The sequence below is a fragment of the Spinacia oleracea genome, chromosome 4 (assembly GCF_020520425.1).
Source record: "Spinacia oleracea cultivar Varoflay chromosome 4, BTI_SOV_V1, whole genome shotgun sequence".
In the NCBI taxonomy this organism is placed as follows: Eukaryota; Viridiplantae; Streptophyta; class Magnoliopsida; order Caryophyllales; family Amaranthaceae; genus Spinacia; species Spinacia oleracea.
The window spans coordinates 176,669,822-176,682,347 of record NC_079490.1 but is presented as its reverse complement, the minus strand read 5'-3'; positions in this window follow the sequence as shown (position 1 = coordinate 176,682,347).

The window sequence follows — 12,526 nt, the reverse complement described above, 5'->3', positions numbered from 1 at the left end:
AGGAAAGGGAAGAGATAGCAAAGTTGATGAAACTAATCATGGCCCTCATGTGATAATTACTAAGGGCGAACTTACTGTAAATTACTACATACAGAACAATGACACATGAGTGGTCACCAACTCACCATATTAAGAAAAGTTTGTGGGACAATAATAATATAGCGAGGAATTCTCTCTAAAAACACGAGAGCCTAAAAACAAAACCAAAACACCTAAATTATTTTCCTTTTACCTCTTTGCCACACAAATATCCATGGATGAATACAACAACCAATCCTCTTTATCTAGAATGGGAATGGTAATTCACCGCACTGAACATGACTCTCCTCCTGACTCAGCCAAGTATTATCTCTCGGTGGTCGGAAAAATCATGGACTACCGAGTCTTCTCAGAAACTCAAATACAAGGTTGGGTCAACCAAAAATGGAAATCCAATGGCCCAATTCAAGTCCAGAAAATCCACAATGCAAAGAATATGTTCTTCTTCTTTTGTAACAATATCGATGACCGGGATAATCTACTATCAATTGGAACTGCTTCCTTCAAAGGAGCGCTCACCATTTTTAAGGGATGGCACCGTGGAGCATCTACTGATAATCTTGAATTTGGGGAAGCTTACTTTTGGGTGAAAATTGAAGGAATACCGACTCCGGAAAACAACCCTCACGTGGCTTATAGAGCTTTGGAAAAAATTGGTAGGGTACTGAAATTTGATGCAGAGTCATGCAAAGAAGGACCAAAGGCATTTCTAAGAGCTAAGATCATAGCTCCAACTGAAAGAGCTCTTGTTCCGGGGTACTACTATGAGTTCAGTCCTGGCAACATCAAATGGATCCACATCAGATACGAGAGCATCTTCAATTTCTGTCACAATTGTGGGAAAATTGGACATCGTCGGCCACTCTGTAGAGTACCAGTGGAATCGGCGAAGAACGAAATCAACCATAGATTAAGAAGAGCTTGTGGTGCCAATTTTGACTTCATGCAATCAAGGCCAGCGCCACCTCTTTACTCTAAAAGGCTAATGGGCCTTGAGGATATAGAGAGGTTCAGGACCTCAAGAATTGACCTACGCAGAATCCCGAATGCAGGTAATGGTAGTGACTCCCCTCACTCTTCTGACAGTGAATCATCAAACTCGTCAAACCCCCCACCGCCTCCGGAAATTAGAAGTCACCACACACCACCAAATCAACCGAGCAAGCCACTGGAGCATGGAAGTAGAAGCAACAGTGGAAGCAAGAGAAAAGGGCCGGAACATAATCACTGCGACCAGCCCAACTCTAAGAAAGTTTGCCTATTTCAACCAGAACACTCAATTCCGGCGATGGGGACCATCCGGTCCAGAAGAGGGCTATCAGTTCTGAACCACATCAAAATACCTACCAAACCAACCGAATTGTGGCTTTCCCAAAGTGAGGTGAACTCGCCGGCGATTCACCGGAGCTCAGTATATGAGAAACCAGCTAGAAGTCTGTTAGCTCCGTCAACTCCTGGTCAACGATCGACTCCTGGTAAAGTACTTCCACCTCACTGGATCAATTACTCCCAACCCCCTAATTCAAAGTTGAGCAGAAAGCTCCCTCGAGAACCAAAATGTGCCTGCTCTTCCATTAATTGCATCTGTAAGCTAGAGCAGTCTATCCGTTTGACTGTGGATCCCTTTGCTGACTTATCCTTTATGCATGCTTCCGAGTATTTTCCCTGTGTTATGCATATTTTTTCTATTAATTGGAAAACAACCCATCCTCTCATAAATGTATTAACTCCAACCACATTTCCCCCCCTAATTTTGGGGACAGACTTGCCTGCACAAGCCCAGTATGTGTACTCCACTTCAACCTCACCCATTTTGGAAGTCCTATGGAAATTAACTCCACTCTCATCAATGACCTCACCTACCTGTACTATCCTTGGACCACTCTCATCTCATGGAGACTTCTATTTATATGCAAAATCCCGGTTCCATCACTATCCCACACCCCACCATAACAACATCCACCAATTATTCCCTAATTATCCCAACAAGATAGTTATGAAAACTCCAGTTACCCTTGCCCTACCACAAATGGAAACACTTGACTCTGTGTTAGACACAATGGTCCTCACCTCTTCCAAAACCGTCCATCTCAAGGACACAGATAGAATTTTCAGCCAAAAAAATCCTCTTCTTGATCCCTTCATGCCAAAAATAACAAACACCTACCACTGGGAACATTTCATGAATCTTCAATTTGGAACTATTCCCAAACACCTAGTGTCTGAGGAATTTCTCAAAAACCCTTACAATTGTGTAGCCCAATCATCCTCAGCAACCACTCTTGGCAATCATGTAACCCCACATCTCGCTATGGAAAACATAGAAATAGACAACCCACCATCTCCAGTCTCGGCCAGTTCTTTTGCCACGGCTCCATCTTCCCTAGACTCGGAGGAACTCGACCATATGATGAACTTTGACAGTCTAGCTCTTGACTCTATTTCTTCATCTGTCAACTCTTCGGAAATAGAAACTGAATTTTACTCTCATGAGGTGAAAAAGTCAATTTATAAGAAAAGAGCAGCAATGCGTATGCATGATGAAGGCCCCAGGAGGAAGAAATGGTGCTCTACAGTAGAAAGGGAGCTGCAAGTTGCAAGGGAAGAGGAGCATGGGGCTACCAAGAGGGTAATGCTTGGTCAGGGTATGGTGGACACTCGCCTAATGGGCTCGAACTTAGCTCAATCTCCATGGAAGAAACTAAAATTTCAGCTGAAGTATGAAGGCAAGGGAAAACTCAGATATGGTCTTAGTAAAGAGGATGACTTATGGGAGAAATTTTGGGCTGAAGAAGAGGAAGTGGAAAGCAAGTTATCACCAATCACCATCAACATCATGAAACCTGGTGGCGCGGCTGGCCCAGGACAGCCTCCAGTTGTCAAATGAGTATAATCAGTTGGAACTGCAGGGGAGCTCTCAAAGCAGAAACCCCAATCTTCCCTTTCTTGGGTAACTTAGCGGCTAAGTGTAATGTAGACTTCATATTCCTCTCGGAAACTAAAACTGTAGTAAGTAGTATAGAGCCCTATTTTCAAAAGATGGGCTTTCCTAATTGTACGGGTAGGGATGCAGTTGGTAGCAGCGGGGGTTTATTTCTAGGTTGGTCTAGCAGGGTTAAAATCAGTATTATTAATGTATCCTCGAATGTAATAGTTTGTAATGTTTTATCGGAACAAAGTTTAGCCTACTATATTGTGTTTGTTTATGGTTGCCCTTATCAACAAGGTCGATCGCAAGTATGGGACGAAATAAGCCTAATTACCTCAGCAAGTTGTGATAAAGTGGTAATTATAGGGGACTTTAACCAACTAGAATATGCTCACCAAAAACTCGGGGGAAGGAGGTACATCCAAGGTGCAAAGGACTTCTCAGAATGGAGAATTGAGAATGACTTTTCGGAATTGCCCTTCCATGGGGTGACTTATACTTGGACCAACAATCGGGAAGGCAAAAAAGCTGTTTATGAGCATCTGGACAGGTCTTATGCCAACTCAAGCTGGAGGGATACTTTCCCAAATGCCTTTGCCTGGAATTTACCGATTATGCTGTCAGACCATAGTCCTGTTATTCTTGATATATCTCCTAATAGCAGCAAAAGGAGGACTCCATACAAGATGGAAGCATGGTGCTTACACAAACCAGAAATTGAAAAAATGATCACTGAAACCTGGAAGGAGTCATCACAAGGCTCAAGGCTCTTTAAAATTCAAAGAAAGCTCCAGAAAATTGTAAATCAAACTCGAATTTGGTGCCTTGATCACAAGAAGAGGACGGGCATTACGTGGGACAAGTTTGAGGAAGAACTCACAGCCTTGCAGTCCAACATCCAGGACGAGAACACAGCATCAGAAGAGTTGGAATCTCGCAAGTCGATTAAAGAAAAGGCAGAACACCAATGGCACTACTGGAAACAAAGGTCAAAATCAAAGTGGGATGCATTTGGAGACCAATCTACTTCTTTCTTCTACAAGAGTGTGAAATCCAGGAGTTGTAGAAATGACATTCGAGCAATCAAGAAGGAAAATGGGACATGGATTACCCAAGGTGATGAGATAAAAACAGAATTTTATAATTTTTATAACCAACTTTTTGCAGGTACACCAAGCTCGTGTGAGCAAGAGGATATGACCTCTTATCTGGAGGGCATGCCCACCCTTTCGCCAGACCACATTGCACTCCTATCACGCCCATTCACAGACGAAGACATCAAAACAGCAGCGTTTGGGTCTAAGCCACTTAAGTCTCCCGGGCCGGACGGAGTACCTCCTGCTTTCTTTCAAAAGTACTGGTCTAAGGTGGGCAAGGAAACTTGTGAGGCGGTGCACTCTTTCTTCAACAATGGTAGAATGCTCCGGGAGACAAACAAGACTTTCATCACCCTCATACCCAAAGAACCGAGACCATCATCAGTAGGGGGGTACAGACCAATTAGCCTATGCAACTCAACCTATAAGATTATCTCGAAATGTATGGTAAACCGCATCAAACTCATCCTCCCGGATATGGTAGGAGAGACGCAAAATGCATTTGTACCTGGTCGAATGATGATAGACAACTGTTATATAGCTCATGAAACTATCAATAGTGTGAAAAAACGAAAGAAAGGGGGCAGATTTGAGGCGGTGTTAAAGGTGGATCTTAGCAAAGCGTATGATCGAGTAAGATGGGATTTTATTATTGGTATTCTGACCAAAATGGAGTTCCCGCAACTATGGATACAATGGATTACAGAGTGTATTTCTACGGTTTCGTATGCAATCCTCGTAAATGGTGAACCAACAGCTCAAATCAAGCCGGGAACAGGCCTTCGACAGGGCGACCCCCTCTCCCCTTATCTTTTCATTCTCTTAATGGAGGTTCTCTCGAAGAAAATTATGAAACTGGAAAGTCAGGGTATTTTACAGGGAATTAAGGTTTCAAGGAATGCTCCCACGATAAGCCACCTCTTTTTTGCGGACGACGCAATTTTTTGCTTCAAAGCCACACCTCCTTCGTGCCGCGCAATAAGAGGTTGTATTGAGGATTTTTGCTCTATTTCGGGGGAGATGATAAATTTTGACAAGTCCACAGTACTTTTTAGTCCTAACACCCCAAGGAGATTTATCCGTATTCTTCGCAGCCCCCTTGGAGTAAGAGTGAAAGATGAGGTTGGAAACTACCTTGGTTGCCCAATGGACGTCGACGGCCGATCCTCTGCTAAATTCCAGAGTATTGTGGACAGGATAAATGAGAAAATTGGATCCTGGAAATTTGCAAGAACCAGCCAACCAGGAAAACTACTTCTTATTAATAGTATACTGGTGGCAATGGCCTCCCACATATTATCCATCTACTCTTGTCCGAGTCTAATAGCGAAGAAGATCAACTCTAACCTTCTTAAATTTTGGTGGGCTACTTCCAGTTCAAGGAAACCGATTTACTGGCGAAAGAAGGAGCTTCTGTACCACCACAAAGGGGAAGGAGGAGTGGGAATAAAGGAAATTGGCACCCTCAACTTGGCCCTCCTAGCCCGTCAAAGCTGGCGAATGTATTCCAACCCACGACTGCTAGCAAGCAAGCTCTTCAAAGGCAAATATGGAGGGGACCCAATCTCTCTGGGATACAGAGACACTACTCCAAGATCATGTTCGTGGGCTGCAAGAAGCTTAATCAAGGCATCCAACTCGCTGAAGGACGGTGTTCGAACTCGAATTGGAAACGGGGAGACAACCAGAATCACTCAAGATACATGGGTTGGCAACTCTAAGCTGAAAATGAAGAATACAAGTTCAAATGATGTCAGACAATTAACCACAGTTGCACACTTGATGACAACAGAGAGAAGGTGGAATGCACCGCTTATATGGAGATGCTTCCAGGAGCAAGAAGCAAAGTTAATCATGGCTACGCATATACCAAGTGACTGTGTCCAGGATACCTACCAGTGGGAGTACACAAAGAATGGTAAATATACTTTTAAATCAGGTTACTGGCACATCCAGAGCAAGACCAACGCCCCCCCTTTAGGCACTGATAAATTCTGGGCGAACATGTGGCGTTCGAGCCTTCTCCCTAGATGGAAGCACTTTGTTTGGAAGCTCATCCACAGAGCCCTCCCTACAAAAACAAACTTATGCAAAAGGGGGATCGATATCGAAGTGACATGCCCCTTCTGTAAGGGTCAAACGGAAACGGACTTACATATTTTTCGACTTTGCCCAACTGCGCAAATGGTTTGGCGAGCAAGCCCATTGGGCATTGTCTCCGAGTCTCAGGCTATGGTCCCTATGCAAACTTGGTTGAGAAACTTCCTCAATCTTTTCTTCAACCAAGACGGGAAAGACGATTCAAGAGCAGTTCAGTTAACAGCCACCCTTTGGGCCATCTGGCTACACCGAAACGACATCATTTTTTGTGGCGTGAGTGTAAACCCAAACAGAATTTTGGAGGTAGCACAGTCACACGTCCATTCTTGGAAGGAAGCACAGAAAGCAAAACTGATGCAGCAACAACATTTAAATTGGAAACAACCTGGAGAAATCAACTTGACTAAGATTTCAATGTGGAAAGTAGGGAAGTGCAGCAACCTGGGTTTCTTCTCTATTTTAGTGGATGCAGCGTGGAACAGAAAGAAGAACTCAAAACAGAAACAATGGGAAGCAGCTGTAGCATGGGCAGAAGATGACAACCAGACCATTAGCTGTTCAGGCGCCAAGAGGATCTTTGCACAAGATGCCTTACAAGCGGAATGCTACGCAATCTTGGAGGGAATCAGAGTTGCTAGTGGGCTTGCGCGCAATGTAATTCTCAAAACAGATTGCAAGGTAGCTGTGGAGGCAATACGGAATGAAAATCAAGCCCACTCACACATAGCAACTATCATCAGTGACATTCGCAAGGAAGCAACCATGCTAGACTTCTTTGTATGTTTAAAAGTTAGTAGGAATGCTGTAGTTAAGGCCCATAATCTTGCCCAGCAAGAGAGAAAAGGTCTTGGGTTATAGTTTGTGATTGTTTAGCTGTCAAAAAAAAAAAAAAAAAATAGCGAGGATTTCCGGAAGGAAGGAGTAATTGTACACACCAATATTAGTTACTGATTGGTTATATTTATAATTTGTGGATGAACTGCCCCAACGTCAGTGGAGTTTTTTTATTTTTTTTTTATTTTTTTTTTGTTCTACTACGAGGAGTTCCCACCGCCTTTGGCGAGGTAATCTCCCGTGAGAGTTTGCATGGGTACCTCGATGGGCAGCATCCCTCCCAGTTGAGATTTTTTACATTCCCAATGCTCGAACCCGAGACCTTGGTTAAGGAGCAAGAGGCCCTTAACCACTCATGCCAACCTCAATTGGTACGTCAGTGGAGTTTATGGTTGACGTAGTACTGTAGGTCTGTAGTAGTGCTCGATACTAATCAGTAATCAGTGGAGTACATATCAAGAATAAATACTTCGTAGTATATCAGTATATGTCTTCTTTTGCATACATTTAAAGTGAACAAAATTTGCTCAACTAACAACATTCATCTGAAATCGGACAAAATATCAAAAAATTAAAATAATGCGAGATTCGATCTCATGTGTTGGATATAACCTTCTAAAGACTTTACAAACTAAACTAGTTGACATTCACGGATGCATATCGATCACATTCATTATTCATGCATATGCATGAAATATTGAAATGTGATTCACGATTTCACATTGTATACTCGAACGGTCCAAACCCGTTAATGACTAGAAAATAATTGATAAACACTACTCCCTCCGTCCCGGAATACTCGACCCGGTTTGACCGGCACAGAGTTTAAGGGACTTGAATTGACTTATTTAATTTAATAGGTAGTAGTTGATAGTGGGGTATTATTTTAATGTAGTTAGTGGGAGGTGGGTTAAGAGGTGGGGTTGGGGAGAGTAGGGGTTGAATTTTTAATTATTTTTTGTATGGAGTAGGGGGTAGGTGGGTTAATAGGGGTAGAGTGAGAAATAATATAATATTGTTAGAATATTTCCATTTTTAGAAACAGGTCAAGTATTAAGGGACGGCCCGATAAGGAAAACAGGTCAAGTATTCCGGGACGGAGGGAGTACTAATTAAATTGACCGCAACAAAAACTAATGATGTCTTGGCTCGATACATGTTTAAGACTTAAAGTTTGTGTACTATATGCCATATAATGAAATCCATTAAAAGATAACGTAAAATAGAATTGAATTTTAAAATATAAATTCAATTTGGACTTTTTAAAGAAAGATAGTCGAATTACACCAGATATACAATAAATATTATAAGGCGGATGTAAAATTACCTCAAAATGCTTAAAAGTTTAGTGATAAATTTTTTCTTTTTAATAAAAATTATTCTTTCAAATCACTCATCTCTATCCTATAAGGGAACTTCTTGAGTCATTAACGTAAATGACCTTTTAATGTCCCCTATAAAATAAATTATAATATACCCTCAATGATCATTAAATAAATTTAAATCGTATTAAACAAATAATAATAGAAAACTTATTTAGGATGATAGTTAAATTACATAAAAGGAATAAAGTAATAACAGGAAAATAATAAAAGAGAAAAAAAAAAGTCAAATAATTACTCTTCAATTCTCTCTTCCTTATTTTTTTGGGGCACTCCATAACGTATGTTTTAATGTTAGAAATTTGGGAAAAGAGGACAACACATAAACAATGGTTACTCAAATTTATTGAGGAAAATAAAACAGGTTAGGCATCCGTCACTTAAATTCAAAATCTCTTATATTCTCACGCATCGTATGGACATGAGAAAATATTGTGTTTTACTTTGTTACTACTTCGTACATTGTAGCACTGGTTCGATGCTAACATCAATTTTTCTGTAGAGAAGATTTTGAATAACTTTTTTACATAATATTTCAGGTTAAACTGTAAAAACACACATTTGTCTCTTATATTTGCACGCATCGCGTGCATGTAAGACTAGTAATTTATTAAGTTAACCATGCACGTAGTAACACTTTAAAAAGTGTACCATAAAAACTTAATTCGTTATATAAAAATTTAATCCCAAAACATGTAAAAAATTATTAAAAAAAATTGAATAAAAGTTATTTCGGTGTACAATAAATTTATTATACACCAGGTACGTGCAAACCCCGTTGCAATTTTGGTCGTTATTTAACTTATTTTTAGTTATTGGGTCAAACAAAAAAGCGTTAAACTACTAAATTGGAAAATCACCCATTTTAGTAATTTTGCTGACTTGATATCCAGTAATATTTTTTTTGTTCTACTACGAGTAGTTCTCACTGCCTTTGACAAGTGGACTAATCTTTAGTGGGAGTTTGCATGGGTACCTCGATGGGTAACATCCCTCCCAATTGAGATTTTTTCCATACCCAATGCTCGAACCCGAAACCTTTGTTAAGGAGCAAGAGGCTCTTAAGCACTCATACCAACCTCAATTGGTTGATATCCAGCAATATGATATTGAGATGTTGAATTTAATCAAAACATTCTATTATACTCCGTTGTACCATTAAAATCGAGCAATTTTCCTAGAACATGCTAAAAGATGCAGAAATTGCTTAATTAAGTCGGTTGTGTACTTTTAGCATTTTCTACGGAAATCGCTCATTAAAATCTAACAATTTTATGATATTGTAGTAGCTAGTGACAGAGATATAATAAATCAAAAGAGTTTTTCAGGTATCTAAAGTTCGGTTGGTTCACTCAATTGGATTAATTGAACGTTAAAAAGTTTCATGTCAGAGAGGTATGGATCCAAAGTTCCATATCATTCTACTATATATGTTTGGTTCGATTATGTGATGATTCTATAGTTCATAATTAAAACTTAGAAGGAATTAATTCCAGAATGTCCAACCAAACCCAACCAAAATTTATTTAGACTTGTCTTATGGTTGGTAGTAAATTGAACTTCAATTCGGTAACTCTTATGATCATTCTAAACCTATTAAACATAATCATAACTAATAAATTTATTAGTTATGAAATAAGGTGAAGGTACAAAATAAGAACACAATAATCAATACACGCAGTATATTGATTTGAAAAGTGAAAGTAATAATCTATTAAGATAGTTTTTTTTGTAAAAGAACAAAGAAAGAATATAAGGAATCTACAGACTCACATCAAATAATTAAATAATAATATTGACAAAGTTTATACGGTTCTTATGCGAATATTAGCGCACTCTTACGCGAATGACGACATTGATAGAATGAATTGTCTATAATATCTTACCAATTGACATTATAATATACGGAGTAGCTTAGATCGAAACACAATAGCTTCATTCTATAAAGTAGAAAATAAATCATATATAAATGCATATCCTACTACGTTTGTTTAATGTTGAAGCTAAGGCTAATTCGGAGTATTTATTTTCTCTTAGCTAGCTTAGCGAAATCAACTGGAAGGCTGCAATTTGCAAAAGTAGTACTCCGTACTCTCCGTAGTATTAAAAATAATAGTCTTCGATTGTAAAATAGAAGAAACCAATGGCTAATCACCTGACAGCCATTTTATTTGTATTTGCCGGAATGATTCTATTTATGATGCGAATCGTCCAAGTTAAAGCCTAAGTTGCCATGTGATGCTGCGACTGCCGCCCTTTGCCTGTTTTCCGCGTCTTCCAATAAAAAATAATGCAAGTTTCTACTGCCACTACATAATTAGATTTTCTTATACTTACTATTTTTGGAAATTCCAAGCTCAATAAACCCTAGAAAGTAGAAACAACCCCCTCTATTACTACTACTAGATTTTAGGCTGTTCGATTCACGAATTCTACTAAATTGTTAAGTTAAAATAAAACTCCTATACTGCTGTATTTAATATATTATATTAGCTTAGTTTTTTATTTGGATTAAATTTCATTTTAGATTTATTTTTTTTAGATTTATTTTTTAATAATTATAGTGTTTGACTTTGGATGAAGTTGCATATGCGTCATATTAGTAATTAATTTATAAAAATATATACGTGACACCTAATCATTTATCTACGTGGCACACGAATTTTTTTATTCAAAAATAATTTTGAAATCTTATTTTTCATTGGCCGAAATTCATTAGATTTTCTATATGGTGCTCTAATATTGGATTAGTGTTTGATTTTGGATTGAATTTATTTTGGATTAGTGTTTTTATTTTGGATGAATTTTATTTTAGATTTATTTTTTAATTATTAGACGGTTTGATTTTGTATGGAGTTGTATATATTAATAAATAACCAATTAAAATATGTATGTGGCACCTAATTAATTATCTACATGGCACTCGATTTTTTTAATTCAAAAGTAATTAGAAATCTTATTTTTCATTGGCTGAAACCAATAGTAATCCTAGGTGGCGCTCTAATATTTCAGCAAATATGCCTCCTTTATATATATATATATATATTAGATTATTACGTACGGAGTACTAATGTAGATTAAATTTCGCATATAAGTCACCATAATTTTTACCCGCTTTAGTTATCTTTTTTCCTCCTTTTATTTCCTCTATAACTTATGGAGTATTAAATAATTCGACTTCATATACATTTATTTGTAACGGTTTATCTTGAAAGTTCAATATGGTATATCGTATATGTATACAAATGAACTCTATTTAATTAAAACTAATGTCATATTTATGCAAGTTTAATTAGAGGGATCCTCTAAATTAGCAAACATTTGTAAATTTGATTAAACGCAAAAGATGAATTAACAAAAATAAGTTGTTGACCCTTAATTTCAATTTTTAGGTTAAAATACTACTTTTATTTGTAAGAAGTATGAAACTTTTTCTTTTTCATTCCGTCATGACGGTTCCCCCTGATCGTAGTTAATAAGAAGTAGTTATAAATTCAAATTTGCCTTCTTAATTAATTAATGACCATGGACTACAATTACAAAATAACAGATAAATTTAATGCTCCTATATCCTTCACATCAAACCTTATATTCTCACAAAGGTTCCGGATTAGTGGATTACTACGTATATCTTAATTTTTAAAATGAAAGCGATGTGTGTCTGCTTTAATACTAATGGAGGGTGATTAATTATTAAAGAAAAATGCTTTATAAAACTTTCATCAGTACAATAATTTCTTCGACAATATCTTTGGCATCATTTTCTCACTAGCTGAGCATATCTCATCTTCTTGCATTACTAATCTAATCCCTGATGGCTAGCTAGCTTATTACAATTGTCAACTTTATAATTACTTATTAGTGGGGCTAACTTCTTCATACACTATATATCTTTCAATAGTCTATACCTAATCTATATATACCTAGTTTATAAAAAGAAAAACCGTGGATCATTAGATGAGCATGTCACCTCATCTTTCATTCATTTTTTTTTTCAATTTTTCCTAGCTATTGTTGTTTTTTATTCGAATTATTTTACAATTTCAACACATCTTTCACTTCATCTTCCTCATTCAACATCAATTCACCACGTATTTCATATATAGTCATTCAACCTCTTTCACTCGATCTACATTTTTAAAACT